This window comes from Sciurus carolinensis, chromosome 7 (genome assembly GCF_902686445.1).
Source record: "Sciurus carolinensis chromosome 7, mSciCar1.2, whole genome shotgun sequence".
In the NCBI taxonomy this organism is placed as follows: domain Eukaryota; kingdom Metazoa; phylum Chordata; class Mammalia; order Rodentia; family Sciuridae; genus Sciurus; species Sciurus carolinensis.
This window is the reverse complement of record NC_062219.1, coordinates 135,991,339-136,012,916: the sequence shown is the minus strand read 5'-3', so window position 1 is coordinate 136,012,916 and position 21,578 is coordinate 135,991,339. Positions and strand designations below refer to the sequence as shown.

The following is a 21,578-nucleotide window of genomic DNA, read 5'->3' as shown; positions in this document are numbered from 1 at the left end:
GGAAACATCAATGGAAGACTTAGACCGTGAAATGTCTTCCCCGGTGGAAATTTCATTCTGGCAGACAGAGTTAAGGCAATGAACAACACACACAGGGAATAAATGATCTGGTATGTTAGAATGTGGTGTCAGGGGCAGAGGTTTGAAGGCTCTGCATGGTGGATTTCTCACGGATAAAGTTGGATTTTCCCCATTGTAATTAATAGATGCCTCAGGGCTGATACTTGGAGCCTGTGGGAACTTTCCTTTTCTTCCTAAGACATCTGCCCTCTCTTCTCAGCCTCCATTGGTAGATCACTTACGACTTTACCTGTGGTTCTCTAGAGGCAATTCTCTCATTCCTTCTACACTTATTGGAAATTCTTCTGGAAGGAAAAAAATTCTCCTGCCTTTGTTTATTCAGCTACTTATTCATATCAATGTGGCCTCCTGGCTATTTATTTCGATCTATGGGTTATAACCCAGCAGCATCGTTACTTATTGTATTGCTCTCGTTTTTCCAGTTTGGCTGTTGGGAGCTCTTTCAGGTTGGTCCCTCTGTCCTTTCGACATGTCCACACTCTTTGGACCCCATTGTACTTTCTGGCATCCTGAGATGTTCCAAGCTTGTCTTGTGTTTCCCCCACTTCCTGTCCTGGGACCACCACCTCTCTGAAACAGTTGTTTATTTATTTTTTAAACTGGAGATTGGTATTTAGAAACCAAGTTCAGGCAGGGGTGTGCTCATTGCTCTCTGGGTGCCACTAGTTTTATGTCCCCTTATGGGGACAGATCTTGGAAATAGATATATGTGTAGTTACTCATGAAAACACACACATTCACACTCATTTAAAAGTCTAAGTTTATACTGATACTTCTGACTCCAGTTCACATCCCAGAATTTGTTCTCATTTTCCTTTCCTTATTTGTAATATCTTTGTCCAACACTGATAGTCCTGGGTCTCATTAATTGAAATATATTTACTTATTTGTTCAACCCATGCTCTTTTAAAAAAATTTCTTTTGGTTCTTTTTAGTTCTACATGACTAGAATCCATTTTGATAAAACTAGACAACCATGGACTAATATCTTCTTCTACTCTATATAATCTGTATATCTTATTCTAACCTATATATAATATAATATTATATATCATTCTTATTCTAATATATATCATAAAGATTAGGTAGTATATAGATTAGAATATGATATGTATCTTATCTATATATAAGGTATATGTTATATATAAGATAAATATACATTTATAAGAATGGAATATATCTTATTCTAATTAGGACCCCATTCTTGTGGGTGGTCACAATGGTGGGATTCACTTAGATATTTTCATATGTGAACATAGGAAAATTATGATAGATTTATTCTACTGCCTTTCCTATTTCCATCCCTCCTCCCTTCCCTTTGTTCTCCTTCATCTAATCTACTGAACTTCTCTTCTTCCCATCCCCCACCTCATTGTGGGTTAGCTACCACAAAACATGTGACCTTGGTTTTTGAGGACTGGCTTATTTCACTTGGCATGATAACCTCCAGATGTATCCATTTACCTGCAAATATCATCAAATCATTCTTCTTTTTGGCTGAGTAATATTCCATTGTGCTCTTGTGAGAAACTGAATTACTAATGAAAATGTAGCATTTGTACATTCTTTTGACTTTCATCTTACAACATGCACTTAAAATACTGTTTTTCAAAATAATTCAGTTTGGTTCTTTTCTTCCTCACTCCTTTAGTGTGGTTATTTTATTCATGTGTAAGTAAGTTCATTTATTACAATTTGTATTCTGTTTTAGGTCTTTCACATAGTATGGCTGACACCTTTTAAATTTACTTCCTGTAAGATTCACCATGGCAGAGTTTCATGGTTTTGTTAGATGGATAGTCTGGTGACTTAGTTCTGCCTCCTGCTAGCCCTTCTGTAGCTCACACTGCCCTGACTCCATGCCCAGCCTGCGAAAACTTTGATTTGCTTTCTATCCTTTAGTTTTGCCTTTTCCAGATGATCATATTAATGGGCAGCTTTTTGAAATACCTGACACAAGCTACCTGTGATGTAAAGTGAGGTTTATTTTGGCTTATGGTTCTGGGGGCTTTCAAGATCAGGTGGCTCCATTGGCTTGGGTCCCTGGTGAGGGCAGCCCATCCCTGTGGATGGCTTGTTTGAGTGAGTGCTCCCATCAGGAGCCAGGAAGCAGAGAGAGGCTCCAAAGGATCTCCCACCAGGCCCTGTCTCTTAAAGGTTCCTTCACTTCCCAATAGCACCACCCTGGGGGCCAAGCCTTCAACACAGAGACCTCTGGGACACACTCTCCATATGGAGACCACAGCATGGAATAACACAACACACAACCTTTTGGTTCTTTCTTCTTTCACTTAGCAAAATGCATTCACATTTTATCCACCGTGTTGTGTATATCAGTGTTTTCTTCCTTTTTAATTTTGGGTAATGTTCCATTCAATGGATTTATTACAGCTTTTAAATCCATTCTTTGATAGAAAGACGTGTGAGTTGTTTCCAGTTAAAAATAAAGCTGCTATAAAAATGCATATAGATTTTTGTAAACCTGTGTTTTCATTTCTCCAGAGTAAATGCCTAGTAGAGAGGTTGCCGGAACATGTGATATATGTATATTTATCTTTATGCAGCACTGCCAAACTATTTTCCAAAGTGGCTTACCATTTTGCTTTTCCACCAACAATATGGGAGAGAGCTAGTTGTTTTATACTCCCATAGCACTGGGTATTGCCAGTATTTTTTATTTCAGTTGTTCTAATAGCCGTATAATGATATCTCCTTGAGGTTTCACACTGCATTTCCCTGATGACTGGTGATGTGGAACATTACTTCAGATGCTTATTTGCCATATTCTTTGATGAAAAGCTCTTCAGATCTGCATTTTTAAAAATTGGATTGTTTGTTTTTTCTTTTCTTTCTTTTTTGTTGCAATATTGACAATTGAATTCAGGTGCTGTATCCCACTGAGCTACATCCTCAACCCTTTTTAAAATTTTTATTTTGAGACAGGGTGGCCCAGTCTGGCCTTGAACTTGCCATCTCCTTGCCTCAGCCTCTCCAGTCCCTGGGATCACAGGTATGTGCCACTGTGCCTGGCTTTATCTTTTTATTTTCGAGTTAAAAGGGTTGGTTATTTATTTATTCTGGATTCAAATCCTTTGTCAGCATGATTTGTAAGCATTTTTACTCAATCTGTAGCTTGTCTTTTCATTTCAGTGATAGTATTTTTTTGAAGAGTAAACTTTTAAAATTTTGATCGTCAGATGTATCAATTAAAAAATTTATGGATGGCGCTTTTCATATCTAGAGTCTTTGCCTAACTCAAAGTCACAAAGACAGCTTTCTTTTTTTTCTTCTAGAAGTTTTAGTTCTAGCTTTTATATTTTTGTCTGTGATAAATTTCGAGTTAATTTATGTTATGTGCTGTGATTTGTGTGTGTGTGTGTGTGTGTGCGTGTGTGTGTGTGTGTGCGTGTGTGTGTGTGTGTGTATGATGGACCTCTGATTTTTGTTGAATAAACTATAATTTCCTCATTGAATTACATCCCATCACAGTAGAAGTGTGAGTGTGTGTGTGTGTGTGTGTGTGTTTCTATTCATCTCCTTTGATTTCTTCTTCTTGTCTTATTGAAATAAACAGAAATTCTTGTACGGAGGTTGAATGGAATGGGTGAGACATTCTTTCCTGTTCCAGATCTTAAAGGGATAGAATTCTGTCTTTTATCATTATGAATTATGTAAAATGTAGGATTTTCCCACAGGTACACTTCATAAGGTTGAGGAAATTCTTATTTATTCTCCTTTAGAGGGTTTTACTGTTTTGTTTTATCATGGGTAAGTGCTGGATTTTATCAAGTGCTTTGTGTCTATTGATAAGGTTAGGTTATTTTGTCCTTTATTCTACTGATAGGGTATATCACATTAATTGCTTTTTGAATCTTAAGCCAACCCTCCTTCCTGGGATAAATCTCGCTTGGTCATAGTGTATATTTTTTTAAATGTTGATGAATTTTTTTGTTAATATTTTTTATTTGTTGTTTTTAGATATACATGACAGTAGAGTGTATTTTGACATAATATACATACATGGAGAAGAACCCATTCCATTTAGGATCCCATTCTTGTGGGTGCACTTAATGTAGAGTTACACTAGTCACATATGATAATATTTTATTCTTAATTTTTGTTTGTGAGTGTTGGTTTAAAATTTTCTTTACTCATGATGTACTTGGCTGGTTTTAGTATTAGGGTAATAACACTGGTCTTATATAATGGGTTTAGTAGAGTTTCTTTCTTGTCTCTTTCCTTATTGAATTTATGTATGATTGTTATTATTTATGATTTGTATGTTATTGTTAGTATTTACAATTATTTTTATTACTATAATTTAAATATTTGATAAGATTCGCTATTTGCTGCTGAACTTTTGCTTGCAGGAAGATTATAAATTCAATTATCAATTAAATTACAAGTTAAATTTCTTTATCTTTTATACAGCTCTGGAATCAGTCCATCTTTCTGGAATCAGTTTTAGTAATATGAATCTTCCTAGGAGTTTGTTCACTTGTTTAAGTTGTTTAACACATACTCTTTCTGTATAAACATTTAATTTTCCATAGGGTTAGTCATGATGCTTCCTTTTTCATTCCTGATATTTGCAATTTTTTTCTTCTTTCTTCATTAATCTAGCAGACGTTTTTTAGCGTACCATTTTAACCTGCTGCTGATTTTCGAATTTTAAAAAATCGAGATGTAATTCACATGCCACGCACTTCATTCTTTTAAAACACACAATTCAATGCTTTGTAGTATCTCCATGACCTTGTGTGACCCTTACTACTATCTAATCCCAGAACATTTTCATCACCCCACACACAGACAGCCTGTCCTCAGTAGTTCTCATTTCTTCCTTCCCCTAGACCTTGGCAATCACTTATTTATTTTCTGACTCTACAGATTTGCCTATTCTTGACATTTCTATGAGTGAAATCATACAAGACGTCATCTTTTGTGTCTGACTTCCTTTACTTGATGTAACGGCATTCAAGGTTCATCTATTTGGTAGACTGGATCAGAACTTTATTCTTTTTTTATTTTAATTTTTTATTTTTGCAGACTGCATTTTGATTATTCTTTCTGTGGCTGAATGATATTCTATCACATGACTCGGCCATTTTGTTGAGGAACATTTGGGTGTTTGCACCTTTCAGTTATCATAAGTAATGCTACCAGGAACATTCACATCCATGTTTTTCTGTGGGCATGTTTTCATTTCATTTCATTTGGGTATATACCTAAGAGTGGAATCGCTGGGCTATATGGTAACTCTACGTTCCACTTTTTGAAGAACTACCAAACTGTTTTCCAGAACTGTGGTGCCATGTTGCATTCCCATCAGCAATATTTGAAGATTCTGACTTCTTCACATCTTTTCCCAACTTGCTGCTGTCCATCATGGCCATCCGAGGGATTTGATCACAGCTGCCCTTGTGAGTGTGAAGAAGGACCTCTTTGTGACCTCGAGTTGTATTTCCCTAATGACTAATGAGGTTGAGCATCTTCTCAGTGTTTGTTGGCCACTTGCCTATTTTCTTTAGAGAACTGCTGATCTCAATCCTTAACTTCTTTTTAAAACTGACTTACTTTTCTTTTCATTGTTGTGTTATAAGTCATGTGTGCATTTACATATTTTGGACATAGTCTTATTCCATAGAGAATCTGCAAATAGTTTCTCCTGTTATGTGGTTTGCATTTTCACTTTCTTAATAGTGTCCTTTGCAACATAAATTTTTTCGTTTTGATGAAATCTAATTTATCTATTTTTCTTCAGTTGCTTATGCTTTTGGTGTCCTTACTAAGAAACTATCACCTCATTTAAGATCACAAAGATTTATTCTTATGTGTTCTTTTAAATGTTTTATAGGTTTAGCCCTTATGTTTAGATCTTTGATCCTTTTGGAGTTTTTTTTTGTTGTTGTTGTTGTTTTGTATGTGTGTGTGTGTGTGTGTGTGTGTGTGTGTGTATGTACAGTGTGCGAAAAGGGTCTGTGTACTTCATTTTTTTTGCATGTGACTATCCATATGTCCAGGCATCATTTGTTGAAAAAAAATGATTCTGATTCTTTTCCTTTTGCATATTTTTGACACCCTTTGAACATAAATGGACAATACATGTGAAGGTCTATTTTGAGCTTTTCAGTTCAATTTCGTTGATATAGATGTCCATCCTTATGCCAGTACCAGAATCTTGATTATTGTAGCTTTGTAGGAAGTTTTGAAATCTGGAAGTGTGAATTACCATCCTAAGTTTTTACTTTGGCTATTTTGGGTCCTTTGCATTTCTAGTTGAATTTTGGGATCTTCTTGTTAATTTCTACCAAAAGAAGGGCACAGATTTCTTGAAATTTGTGGATCAATTTTGGGAGGATTGCCTAGTCCTAAAAAATGTGTGTGTGTGTGTGTGTGTGTGTGTGTGTGTGCACATTTGTATGTTTTTCTGTTCTGGGGGTCAGATCCAGGGTTTTGTGCATGCAAGGCTAGTAATCTACTACTGAGCTACACTTCCAGCCCCATATTAGTAATATTAAATCTTCCAATACACGAGCATGGGATGTTTCCCTTATTTCCATATTCTCAAATTTCTCTAATGGTATTTCAATGAAAGTTTGCAGTGTAAAGACTTGCACTTCCTTTGTCGAATTTATTATTCATAATTTTCTTATTCTATGCATTTTAACTACAATAATCTTAATTTTATTTTATATGGGTCATTGTATATAGAAATTAATTTGAATTTTGTATGCTGATCTTTTATTCTGCAATATATCATCTTCCATTAGAAATAGTTTCCCTTATTTATTCCCAACGTTAGTGTCTTTTATTTTGATATTTCTCCTATTTCCCTTGGTCAGTACCTCCTGGAAATGTTGAAGAGAAGTGGAAAGAGCAGATGTCTTTGTCCTCTTTCTGATCTTAGGGTGAAAACTTGTCTTTTGCCATTAAGGGTGGTGGTAATACCTTGGATAGAGAAATTTACCTTCTATTCCTAATTTGTTACATACTTATTTATTTTTATGGTGAAAGGGTTTTTAAATTTTGTCATTTTTTTGTCTCTTAAAAAGCTAATGTTGTTTTTGTCCTTTATTCTTTTAATGTGGTTTATTCATGGGTTGATTTTATAGTAAACCAACTTTGTATTCTAGGATAAATTCCACTTTTTTATGGAGTATAACCCTTTCATGTCATTAACAATTCATTTATCCAGATTTTCTATTTCTTCTTGTGTCAGTTTTCAAAGTTTGTCTTTATTGAAATTTCTATATTTCATCTTTGTTATCTAATTTGCTGACATACAATTGATTATATTATTCTCTTAAATTGTTTTTCATTTCTTTAAGCTCAGTAGTAATGTCCCCTCTTTTGAATTACTAAAATCACTCTTGAGCAAATTACTAGCACCATCATTCCCAAATTCAGTAATTGGGTCTTCCTTATTTCTTGATCAGTCTAACTAAAGATTTATTGAAGTTGTTTACTTAGGAATTACATTTAGCATCTTAATTTAGAACAATGTACTTTATATTAATATGAACTTAAATTTAATAGTATAAAAAACTTTGTATATAGCTCCATTTCCTCAATTTGTGTTGTTATTGTCCTATAATTACTTCTTTACACATTGTTTACTCAACACAAATCTATAATTTCCATAGTATGCTATTGTGTTTTAAATAAGATCAAAGAGTTACAAATAAAAAATTCAATCCCACTTTTCTTTATATTTCCCTGTTTTTACTTTTACTGCATATTTAGTTAGATATGTGGTGTCACCCAAAAGCTCATGTGTGAGGCAATGCAAGAGAGTTTAGAGGTCAAGTGATTGTGTTATGAGAGCCTTAACCCAATAACTGAAATAATCTCCTGATAGGGATTAACTGAGTGGTAGCTGAAAGCAGGTAGTGTTTAGCCAGAGGAGGTGGTTCATTGGGTGCCTTTGGGGTTTATATTTTGTCATAGTGAGAACCATCTCTCTGCTTCCTGAAGCCATGTCTTGAGCTACTTTCCTCTACCACACTCTTCTGCCATGTTGTTCTGCCTCACCTTGAGCCCAGAGGAATAGATTTGACCATATGTGAACTAAGACCTCTGAAACCATGAACCAGGAAATCAACTTTCCTCCTCCAATTGTTCTTATTAGGTATTTTGGTCACAGTAGTGAAAAAGCTGACTAAAATACCAATGCTCTTTATTTCTATATGTGTATTCAAGTTAGTATCTAGTGTCCTTTCCTTTCAGTTTGAAGGACATATTTCTTGTGGGCTGGTCTGGTAATGAATCCTCTCAGTTTTTGTCTGACAGTGTCTTAATTTTTCCTTCACTTTGAAGGATAGTTTAACTAGATATAGAATTTTTATTTGATCACATTTTTTTTCTCATCACTTTGAATTTATCATCTCACTGATTTCAAGCCTTCAAAGTTTCTGATAGGAAATCAGTTGTTTATCTTTCGGAGAATCCTTTGAACAGGATGAGTCAACTTCTTGAGGTATTCAAGATTCTCTCCTTTAAGAACTTTGATTATTTTATGTCTAGATATGGATCTTTTTGAATTTATATTAATTTTTGTATGCTGAGCTTTTTTGATTGTGTTGATTAATGTTTTCTATCAAAATTGTGATGTTTTGGTCATTCTTTTGTCAAATATTGTTTCTAACACGTTCTCTCTTACCTTATTGAGGCTCCCATTGAGTATATGGTGGTGTGCTTGATGCTATCCCACAGCTAACTGAGATTCTATTCCTTAATCTTCTCTTTTTGATTTTTTTGTTTCTCAGGGTAAACAGTCTCCATTGACCTAGCTTCAAGTTCTCCAGTTCTTTTTTCTGTCTTCTCAGAATTGCTATTGAACCTCTATAGGGAATTCTCATTTTATCCATTATACTTTTCAACTACGGAATATTTTCGGTTCCTTTAATACTTTTTAATTTATTTTTTATTTTTCTCTATTTGGTGAGGTGTAATGCTCATACATTCCTTTTGTTCTTTAACCATGATTTACTTTAGTCCTTTAAACATATTTAAAATAGTGGATTTTGAGGGGGAGAGTACCAGGGATTGAACCCAGGGATCCTTAACCACTAAACCACACCCCCAACCTTTTTAATATTTTATTTAGAGACAGGGTCTCACTAAGTTGCTTTGGGTCTTGCTAAGTTGTTGAGGCTGGCTTTGAACTTGCAACCCTCCTGTCTCAACCTCCTGAGTCACTGGGATTATAGGTGTGTGCTATTGGACCTGACTAAAATAGTGAATTTAAAGTTTTGTCTACTAGGTCCAATATCTGCACCTCTTCAAAGGCAGTTTCTATTGTCTGCTTTTTTTTCCCCCTGTGAATGAAACATGATTGTTTCTTTGTGTGTCAAATATGCATATATATATATATATGTATATATATATGTATATATATATGTATACACACACATATGTGTGTGTGTGTGTGTGTGTGTGTATATATACATATATATAGATATATATTTTTTTAGAACTGGATATTTTAAATAATGTAATGTAGTAATTCTGGAAATCAGATTCTTCCCTCTTCCCCAGTATTTGATGCTGTGGTTATTTTTTGTTGGTGATGTCATAGGTGTTTTTGCTGTTGATTTGTTTAGCAACTCCACTAGATTAATTCTATAAATATTGAAACCAGTATGTTTCCCATTTTTTGCTGAGGGGTTCAGTGATCATCCATGCAGTTTATAACTCTGTGTTCACCTTCATTTCTTGTTTGGTTAAGGTTCAAGGTCAACCAGAGATGACATCTTAGGGCCTTTTCAGATCTTTCCTAAGCACACACACAACCCCGAGCATGAACATAATAACCCTGTTCCATCATTTGACCTTCCAGATTATTAGGAGAGTTCCAAATCCCCTGGTAGACAATTCATTATTTAACTTTTCTTCTTTTTTTTTGTTATTAGTGTGTTCTTTTGTCTCAAGTCTTATCACTGCCTTAGGTAACTGTAATGTTAAATAATTGCACTGATTTTTTTTTCAACAAGTGTCCTGAAGAAAACCCTGTTTCCATTGGGCCAGATCTGAGTAAAGCTGAATAAGGACAAGTCTCGCATATGGGATCTTCCAGGAAACCACCAGACAAGCCCAGTGATGACCATTTTTCCAGGAATGGGGTTTTGAAAGAGCTCCAGTACTTCCAGTGGGTTCTGGGCTGCTTATCTCATTGTGACTGTGGACCGTTGGTTTTCAAGGCTGCTGAGAACTGAGGAGAGGAGGACAGCAACAGAGCCACGTCAGGATGTCAGAAATTCAGAGAGCATATTTTCCTTTACTGATATGTGCTGTTTTTCTTGAATAAGTGATCCCAGATTGTGTCAAGTCTTTGGCTGATTTCCAGAGCTATAATAATTTGATTTTGACATTTTATGCCAGTGTTCTCATGGTTTTTGTGGAGGAGAAGATTTTTGGAAGTCCCCTCTCCTTCATTTCCATTTATGTCACCTCTGTTGAGGTTACAACTCTATTTAATGAATTATTGGTGTTTAGCGATTGCAATATGCATTTTAACTTTTTAGTACCCACTTCAGATTAATATTGACTTAATTCCAATACAGTAGAACAACTTCAATACAAACCCACTTCCTTTCCTTTTCTCTTCATTGTTCATACTCACACATGTCTCTACGTGTGTGTGTACACATGTGTGTGTGTGTGTGTGTGTGTGTGTGTGTGTGTGTAATCTTAAATGAACCTTCAAAGGCTGATGTGTTGAAGGCTGGTCCCCAGCTGATGGTGTTATTGGGAGGTGGTGGAACCTTTAAGGGGTGGGACCAAGTGGGAGGAAGTTAGGTCATTGGGGGTGCTGTGCCCTTGAAGGGAATATTGGGAACCCCAAACCGTTCCTCTCCTTGTGCTTCCCATCCCCATGAGGTTAGCACCTTTTCTTCACCAAGTGCTCCCTGCCATGTTGTTTTGCCTTGTCACAGGCCCAAAAACAATGACCATGGACTAAAACCTCTGAAACTGTGAACCAAGGTATTTGTCACAGTGACAGAAATCTGACTCACACACACACATATCCATACCTATACACAAAGATATTTTTTCATTCAATAGATAATATATTATTTATATAATCTTTGGTGTTGTATATTTTCATTTGATAGATGATGTTATATAGCTATAGCTACATCTGTATCTGTCTACATAATCTGTGCATATTTTAAACTCATCGGTATTTGGCCAAAGCTACCATTTCTCATTACCTGATAAAACAACCTGACTGACCAGATTGGCAGAGGAATTGACCAGCAATAAGTCTGCAGACTCCTGGTTTTCTTCCCTCAACCTGTTAGTAGCTTTTCATGACTAAATACCTTTCCATTTGTTGGTTGCCGTTGGTAAATTTTCAAAGCCATGAAATTATTGTTTTAAACAATTTTATCCAGTTTTGTACTTGTTTTCTGTGGGGGGAGGGATTAGTTGACCACTTTACTCTGCTCTAGTCAGAAGTTCTCACCCTTGTGGGATATATTATTTTCATCTTTATTAGATAATGCGGATTGTTTTCAAAGTACTTTTTGTCAGTCTATCCACCTACAGGCCGAGTTTGAGAATTCTCATTGCCGTATACCCTTGCTAATGCTTGACTTTATCAGAGTTTAGAATGTCCTTCATCCGTTTAAAGATCACTCTGTGGCTGACCTAACGCTATCCTGAGATGACCGCATTTAAATGTAATGAAGACAAATGAAACAGTCTTTTCCTTTTCACTAATAATTTGTAGCCCAGGGTCTTGAAGATAATCCTGCCATATTTTCAGACACCTGCATTACTTTATTTATCACCTTTAAGTCTCGGTCCATCTGGAGGAGCTCCTGGCACAGTGATGGGGCCTCAGGCCTCTACGTTACTGTGGGACGAAGAGCCCAAGGAGATCAAGGAGACCAGCTTTTCCCACAGTCAGATCTCTCACCAGCCTGGACAAAGGAAAGAATGGGACTCTCAGCCGGGAAGATTTCCAGAGGATTCCAGAACTTTCCATCAACCCATTGGGGAAGCAGATCATTACTGCCTTCTTTCCAAAGGGAGAGGACCAGTTAAACTTCCGTGGACTCATGAGAACTTTGGCTCATTTCAGACCCAAAGAGGACAAGGGAAAGAGCAAGATGTGAATGAACCAGAACCACTCAACAGCCAAATCAACGAACTGCGCTTTGCTTTTCGACTGAATGATTTGGATAAAGATGACCAGGTCTCCCGTGATGAGCCGTTGCAGGTGCTATGCGTGATGGCTTGAGTGACTATCCCAGATGAGCAGCTGGGCAGCACTGCAGACCTGACCATCCAGGAGTCTGACCAGGATGGGGACGGTGCTATATATTTCACAGAATTTGCTAAGGTCTGGAGAAGGCAGGTGCAGAACAGAAAATGAGCATCCGATTTCTTCACTAAAGGACAGAGACCAAACCGTTCCTTGCTTTCTAGTATTTAAGAACTGGCACTTAAGAGTCCTCCCGATCACCAACTCCACTCCCACCCTATCCTTCCTCTTTTCCAAAAATACTGCTGCTGTTGCATGACAATCCCAGATATGTTCTGTCTACCCAGCCCTGCTTTCGTGTATACACAGGGCATCACAGAATGGAACGCCCAGTTCTTTCTGCTCAGTATCCATTCACCAATTCTCCATGTATAAATACCACGTTCCCCTGTTCTGCTGCTCGATGCCCCACAGGCATCCAGTTTGAGAAAGAGATGGAATTGTGCCAAGAACAAGCCAGCAAAGCTCTCACTGGAAGTAGACTGGACATGCTGCCTTCCCTCCCACGAGGACTTCCCATGCTCCTGGTTCCTTCCTATGTGTCCTTTGCGTCTTGCTTCCCTGTCACCCAATTTACCATCCACTTAGTTCTTCAGCCTCCCTGCTTTTTAATGAGCCTCAAAATTCCCTGAGTTCTGCGTGGCACCCCAAACTATACCCGTTAAATCTATTTCTGACTTGGCAGGATAGTTCGGTGGTCTGGCAGTTTTTATCCACCTTTACTCTTAAATGGGGTCCCTTGGTTGTTACCTTTCCAGGAGCTTTTTGGTAACCAACACTTCTCTTGAAAGAATGTGACCCTCTCTTGGTCCTCTGTACTGCTCTCTCATCAGAGGGATTCTAGGGGAGATACCCTTCTTGGAAGTTGGCCTTGGTGAAAAGTGTAGAGCCACCTGTTCTGGGTGGCTTGCCTGGCTTGCTCTACCTCTGCTCTCTGATTCGCAACTTACGTACCTACGTGGCTTCTCCTGAGAGTGCAGTGTTGACTATTCAGAAAATAGTCAAATGCCTACAGGTCTGCTTAACTTTGGGACACTGTTGCCACCAGAAGAGCTAATCTTTTTGAAGAAGAGGACTGGGCATCTTATAAAGCCTGCCTCACTCACACTCTGCAGCATGGCTTATGTCTTGTTGTTAGTGCACTGGAATGCCTTTCACCTCACATCTCCAAGTAGAGAGACTGGGGTTCTGGAAGTGTCTAACTTTTGGATCTGAGTCCAAAAGAATTCAAGAACTAATTCTTAATTCTTGAAGTTTCACACAAAATTATTTGTGAATTTTACACTTGGCAAATGTTGATGCTGGAAACCATAGTCAACCCCTAATATAGGTCTAAAGCATTAAATGGATTGTGTCATTAGATGCCTGGTTACAGTGTCTTCTACCCTTTTGTAGAGACCACTTCTTATGCCTTAGAAACAAGGGGTCTGGCACTGGTAAGACAATGTGAGGTGGCATTACAGGCCTCTGAGCGAGCAGAAGAACATCTCTGCCAAAGTCAGCTTCTTTAGACTTGATCGTATCTGGCCATGGCCATCCTATGCATGTCTGTGAGTCTGCCCTTGGCTGATTTTCTCTGACTCATTGCTTGCCTGCTTGTTTCTTCCCCTCAGGAGGCTGTCCAAGATGTGTGAACAAATCTTTAGGAAGGAAATTGCTAAAAAATATTACTACGAAGGACTGGATAAAGGTGGGGAGCAGGAGGATGACCAGGTTGATGGTTCAAGCATAAACGAATGAGAAATTCTTTATGAAGTATCAACTTTTGTGATCAAGTGATGTAATATAGGAATTGTATAAAAGGGTACTGATCTCTAGAGAGGCACTTCAGAGGCTTCTTGATTTGCATTTTTAAAGTTCCTAAAATTATGGCTTCCCTGTCCTTTGGCTGTCTAGCACACTTTTAGTTCAAGTTGAGCCAGATTGTCCCAATACAGTTGTGCTCTTTGATTTATCAATAAATACTTGAGGTTAAAACAAAAACAAACAAACAAAAAAGTCTCAGTTCACCTGAAGTCAACTTTATGTTTGAAGGAAGAGTGGTTTCTTTCTTTTTCTATGTGGATATTCTGTTAACATCATGTATTGAAAAGATTTCCAACTACTGCTGCTTTCAAACTTTTCTTCTGCAACTTTGTCTGTGACGGTCAAAATTAATCTTGGTATATTCATGTTCAACAGAAAGTATGCCTTTCAATCTATTTTCTTTCAGAATTGATTAAAGTCTTTTTATTAATGTATATTTCACATGAAGATTTGTAGGTAGTCATAGAAATCCTTTTAAAACATCCTATAACTAGTAAATAAATTTAAATAAAACTGAACAACCTGCAAGAGGTCTAATTTAAGAAATTACTAAATTGTCCTATTGATGTAAACTTTGTATTTTTAAAATTTATTCTTTGGTTTAAAAATATTATAGTTTAAAAAGGATAAATTTATATTTTAAATCTATTAATACAATATTCTAGAATACATTATGCATTAGCTTAAATTTACATTTGGCAAACCCAAATACCTCACAGATCTCACTGTTTTTCACTGTTTTAAAAATTTAAACACTGATCAAAATTTCCAAGTGATCTCATAGAATGACAAATTTAAATAATTTAAGTTCTGTTTCTTTGTCTTACAGTCAGTATATTATCAGTGTTTATTTTGAATCTACTGTTTAAACACGGGAACAAGTAGAACCATAAAAAATACAAATAGCAATTTTGATCGCTTACAAACTTACCCTTGAAACAACTCTATTATTGAGATTTTTTTAAAAGTAAATTTCCAAGTAGAATACAATGTTCCTTTTTTCCTCTCTTTAAATTTAAAACTTAAGGTATAATCTGAATACAGCAAAACTCCCTTTTTAGACTATGGGTCTGTGCATTTTGACCAAAGCGTCCCTGGTATAACCACCACCCTGATCAAGATGTATAAAGTGCCATCAATTTCTCTGTCCTACTTGTTAGTAAAGCTTCCCTCCCACCTCTGCTCTGGCAATTGGTTTTCTGTCATAGGTTTTCTTTTTCCAGAATGTCACATAGATTGGATCATATGGCATGCAACCTTTTTTGAGTCTGGCTTCTTTAACTTCCTGAGCATTTGAGACTTACCTATGCTTTTATGCATATCGATCTTCTTTCTTCTATATTGTTGAACAATATTCCTTGAAGGCCACATTCACTCTCTTGTTGAGACACATTTGAGTTGTTTACAGGTTTTGACGATCATGAATAAATCTACTAAAAACTTTCATGTGTGAGTTTTTCATAGGACTGTAATTTTTCATTTCAGTTTGACAAATGTATGCAATGTGAAATTAATTCCTAAGTACTTGATGTCTTTGATGAAGTAAATGGTATCTTTAATTTTTTTTCATAGTCAACCTGTTTGTCATTGGATAAAGATACATAATTGGGTATTGCATATTGGCAATGTATTCTGAAAACTGGCTCCATTTGGTGTGTAATCCATTTGGGATTTTTATGTATACAAATATTTGCTGCAAAAAATGGTTGTTGCAAAATTTCATTTTTTGAATTAAGAAAGTTCCCTTTCATTTTTAATTTGTAAAAAAGCATGTTTAGAATTTTTTTTTGAAGAATAGTGAACACTCCCCCACACCCACCACCATGCACTGGTCTGAAGCCTCAGAGTAGGCATGGAGAAGAGGAACAGATGGATCATTTGGGATTTGAGTCTGTGGGGTAGCTATTGTGAAAGTGGGACAGAGCAAGGGATCGAGGACGCTGGCGAGAGTGACTGAGGTGACGGAGCATAGAACTGAAACTAGACAAGGAAGCAAAGGCACAAGAAAGGAAGAGGAGATGGGTGGGTGGGTTGGTGCCTGACCAGCACGGCCAAACTCAAGGTTCCATCGAGTGGTGAAGGGGGATTAGAAGAATAAAGACTCACGAACACAGATCTTGAAGATTAAACTGGGATAGGTGGAGCTCTGTTCTCTGATGGAGATGCAGATCTAAAGAGTTACCCAGTAATCTTTATTTATATATGTCTCAATATCAGGTTAAAGACCATGCAACCATTATTTCCTGTATTCAGGAAAGTTACAGGAACTAGAACATCTACGTAGCTTTTCCACAGTTGCAATCTACAGTTGCAAAGTGCAATATTAGGAACTTTGTGTAGCTCTCAAGAAAGCCCATTGTTTAAAAAGTTCCTGTAAAGTGGGCAGGAACAGGAGAAGCAGAGCTGGTGAAACATGGTGGATGTCTGGCATAAGAATTCCTTCCTTCCCAGGAGCTGTGTGCCCGAGATCAAGGTCAGAGCTGTTGGGACCGTTGCACAGAGCCTGCTCATGCAGGGCATTGCCACAGCAGCTAAGCATCCTGTGCCCTTGCACAGAAACATTCCCAGGCACCAGGCATGCCACAGCTATAGGGCCATCAGAGACCCCTGATCTGAGTCACTGCTCTGCCATCCTCTGTCTCCACTCTCCACAGGTGAGTATGAGCAAAGGAGAGATCAATGCATCAGAGGACCCAGTGAGGTTGAAGACCAGGGGCAGTGGAGTAAAGGAAGAAAGCGTTGCTGAGACTAGGATGGTACTTTTCAACTCTGGCTGCATATTGGAAATATCTGGATTTGTCTTCTTTGGAAAATGAACAGATGCCTGGGTGGCATTTGGCCAATTGAATTAGAATCTCAAAAGGTGGAGGTTTGGGAGTTGGGAGTGGGGTTTCTGAGTGCTGGGAATTAGTGACTGGATAGTCATAGTGTGCAGCCAGGGTCGGAACCCTATGCCAAACAGTCTGATGTGAAGATTCAAAAGTGTGGTATGAAGGATCCAGGTCCGCTGTGATGACAGGTGGCTGAGGTGGGATGGAGCCCAATGCTGGACGTTGTGAGCACCAGCATCCAAGGGGTGTTGGATGGGCATCCACTTCTATCCCTGTCACCCAGGGTGCTCATGGATGTGTGGTGGAAGCAGAGGACCATGTCTCTGAGGGATGAGGGAAATTGACTTGAGGTTGGAAGATGACAAGAGAACTAGAAGCATTTCTAAACAATGGAAATGGTCTGGAAATGCAGTGAACCTGGAAGGTGGATGACTTTGACTCTGGGGTCCCACAGTTCCGTGGGTGTGAGAGAAAGATCAGCCTCCAACTGGGGTGGCTGCAGAGAAACTGGCCCTCAGAGTGGATTTAGCACCTCCTGAAAGTCAGGAGGGGCAGGAAACTGGCAGAAAGCGTCAGCCAGGCCCGTGGGTTTCTGGAGGACTTAGTGATAAACTTCCCTTTCCAGGCTGGGGCTGCCCACAGCTGGGAGCTGAGGCTGGGCCCGCTTCATGGACCTCCACACTTAGTTCAGTCCTAGCCTTCTCCTTCCCACCGTTACTTAAATCCATCACTTATTTTCAAAATTTACTTTATCGGCATTGTATGTGTCTTTCTAAGGCGCCTGAAACCTGTGTTGGGTGTAGGGGGGATTATAAATAAATCCACAAACAGAATTCTTTACATGGCAAAATAATTTTTGAGATTCTTTTTTTCCATTAACTACATTCCCGAGTGCATTTAATGCATTATTCTGTTTATCATCACTTTCCCAAAACACATTTTTTATATAAGCGAAACGTATTTTGATTTTACTTTATTTTTCCTGTATTAGTAACAGAACATCTTAAAGCAAGGTAAATTAAGTAAAATTTTATATACCCTCCTGATGTTAAACAAATAATCTAATGTCTGATAACAAAGAGCAACGAACTCCCCCTTCCCTTCTGGCCAGTGTGCTGGTGAGTTTTCATTTACTTTGTCAAAACTGACTAAGGACTGTCTAGACAAGGGGACCTCCATAAACTCGGATGACATTCTTTTAGCACCCAGTTTGGGCGCAGGTGCCTGCAGAGCTGTCTGACAGATTACAGAAAAACCTAGAAGATGCGGGAAGTTCGTTTTTCTTGCCGATTGAGGACTGGAGGCAGATTCAATGCCTGATAATGTATGGCCTGGATAGTCGATTGCTCTTGTTGTTGCATGTATCTGATTAAAAGCTCAGAAGAAACCAACCTGGTAGTTAAGAGCTAGGGCTCTGGACTTGTTAATACCTGATCTTTTTAAGCTTCTGTTCTAGCATTTGTGAAATGGGGACAACAATAACATCTACCTCACAGAGATGGGGTGAGAAATAAAATCCTGTATTGAAAGCATTAAGCGTGGGCCTGGTATATATTGCAAACCCATTGTAGATGATGATTTGGAAACAAAAATGCAAGTTTTACTTTGATCTCTTTCATTGCATGGTGTTATTCTAATTGTAATGCGTTTATATGTCTCTCTCTTTTGAAAGGATTCCCTTCCTTAAGGATAGAGAATCTCTGTTACGTCCTACAGTGCCAAGTCCAGTAGACTCTAGCTGGTTACTTTAGTTCTCCAGGTTTGTATCGCCACAAATATCACTGGCATGGTTGAATCAGCAGGCTTACAGCAATTCACCAGGAAACTGCCTATAATGTGAAATTTACTATTTGATTTCACAGTTCCCACTGCCTGCACAAGTTTGTCACTTGCCCATTTTAGTTTCTTGGTTGCCTTTGGAGTTCAAAAATGGATTTACTACTCTCATGATTCCTAGAGGATAATGCATATTTGGGGTGTTAATGATGTTTTCTCAAAGCCAGCTTTTTTTTCCCCAGTTTAATTTTAGTCATGCAGCATTTGGTGAAGCAGAGTATTTCTCCAGGAGTAGGTTCTCCTGCAATTGCCAACACCTCTGGGAATTGACAGTGTTGTCTGGCTGGTGGAGATGTGAGGTGTTTTTCTTCCCCACTCCTCCTTAATCGAATGCTCCTCTGGGAAATTTTCTGATTTTCAGGACTAGTGGGGTTTTTGTTTTGTTTTTCACCAACAAACATCATCATCAAATCCCCAAAGCAGAAGCGTAAGGACTAGAGCAGAGAATTCTCAGCATGGTCCCTGAAATCATGAGCATGGCGTAGCCCTGTGACCGCGTGGCATTCATCCTTACCATCACCTGCTCTGTGACTTTGGATTTGGACACACCTCAATTGCTCCAGAAGGGCTGGGGGGATCCCTTCTACAAGGAACAGTGCAGCTGGATCCTGCAGAACTTGCCCTCAGGCTCAGAACAGAAGGCAGCACAGGGGTCGGGAGAACAGGGCCAGCAAATGGGACGAATGAAGAGCACGGCCTCCGGAAACCCTGGCTCCCATTTCAAAAATCGGTGCAGAGCTGGCTGCATTGTTTTCTAAGAGCAAGACCTACGACATTCAAAAAAGCCGGCTCAGGCACTGGGGCCTGTGTTCTTGATCGTCCTGGCTCTGGGCTGGCCTTTATTGATGCCTTGCGTTAGACTTCAATCCAAATTCTGAAGCTTCCTGAAATATTTTGATTGTGGATTTGATTCACGGCGTCCTGTCTTCTTGCTAACGGGAGTCGTTCATTAGTCTTTTAAAAATAATATCTCATGCCGTGGGTGATACCAAACGATTTCATAGCTCACTGAACTCATTCCTATTCTCTTTCCCAAATCTATTTTTTTAGATCAAAAAAGTGATGTACACATATGGTAAGAAAGAAAAGGAAAGAAGGAAACAGAGGATAAGAGAATATAAATGAGAAAAGAGAAAAAAGTCTTTCTTTCACTCTAGACTTCCAATCCTCCGAGGCTTCCTCTCCAGAGACAGCCGTTGATGCCAGTGTGCTTTGTATCTTTCTGGAATTTTCCTTATACATAGGAGCCTATGTATGAATATTCATTCTGTGCACACTGATCTGTCTTCTTTTTCTGCTTATTGTCTCTTTTCCTATCAATTCATATATACCCACCTCATTCTTTTTCAAGGCCGGGAGGCCTGTCTTTTGCATTTTAATTTAAAGAACAATAAGAAACCCGTTTTCATTTGTGCCTCCCCTTCGAACCAGCCACCGCAGCCCCACCTGGGAAAGGCCTCATGTGGTGTAATTACAGTGGCCCTGGGAACATCTCCCAGTTACACAACATTTTTTTTTCTTCCTGGCCTTCCCGGGCCTGTAATTCTCTCATTAGACCTACAGTCCTTTGATTTTTAACTTTGTCCATCTGCTCCAGTGCAAATATTCCCAGTCTTAGGACCCATGAATTCCTCAAATCCTTTTCTAGCAGTAAGTTTAGCTGAGATTGAAAGATCGTCCAAGTCAGGGGCGCTGAGAACTGGGGGTGAGGATTTGAGGAGAGAAAAAAGGAGATGGGGGTGTCCCTACTTAGTCCCTGTTTTATTTTCCACAGTCACACCCCAGTCTCCTGAGGTCCCTCAGGGTGTGTGATTCCATGAAGCCAAGACAAGGTCCACAGAGACTTTCTCCTCTATTTCTAAAAATTTATCACAAAGAATCTATACACTTAGGGGAGCCTTAGCAGAGGCACATTCTAATGGATGTACATCTAATCTTAGGAGTTCCTTTTATCTAGGAAAATACCGAGCAGGGAAAAGGATCTCATTGATAACGGTTATTCCAAAAAACTAAACCAGCACATAAAAATTCTATTGAATATGTTTATGCTATTACCTATTGAGCACTTACTATATGTCAGGGCTAAATAGCTCTGAATTCTTATTTATTTACATTTAAGTCTTATAATAGACCTATTAAAACTGAGGGGAAACCTGAATAAACCTTCCAGCTTCACTTGCTTTTAATTACTTGCTTTAATTGACTTCATAAATCGCTGATTTTAGCGTTCATGTGGCTGAGTGATATATTATTAGTCTCCCGCTAACTTTGCGGTAGATGACACCTCTCAGGTTTGGGACGTAATGGTAACAGTGGCGTCAATTGCTTCAGGAACCCAGAGGCTACTTTTGTGCACCTCAAGCTGTTAAAACTAATCATCCTTTGCTTTCAAATCAAAGGGCCCCAAACTCTACCCTCAGAACATGCTGATGCCTCATTTTCTGGACACATGTTCCAGGAAGAGCCCTGGAGATTTATTACCCACGTGCAGACCTGGGATGGCTTTGCTTCGCCTCACCTCCAATCACCGGTCCCCAGGCCTCGGATCACCCTGCCACTCTATCCCATGAATACCCTGTACCCTATCCTCAGAGAGGCCAATTTGGGATTTGCTCTTCTATTTCTGCCTCGGGAATAAACTTTCAACTTTGCAAAACTTATCAGCTCAGTGATTGGTCTACTGTGTGATGGAAAAACCCGACCGGTTCAGTAACACCACGAGATAGATGTTGTTATTCTCATTTCACCAA

At 38.5% G+C, this 21,578-nt stretch overlaps 1 pseudogene; it reads left to right on the top strand.

Annotated features, from left to right (window-relative positions):
* The first annotated feature begins 11,920 nt into the window (after nucleotides 1-11,920).
* On the top strand, nucleotides 11,921-12,486 carry LOC124988121 (calcineurin B homologous protein 1-like; annotated as a pseudogene).
* Nucleotides 12,487-21,578: the final 9,092 nt, after the last annotated feature.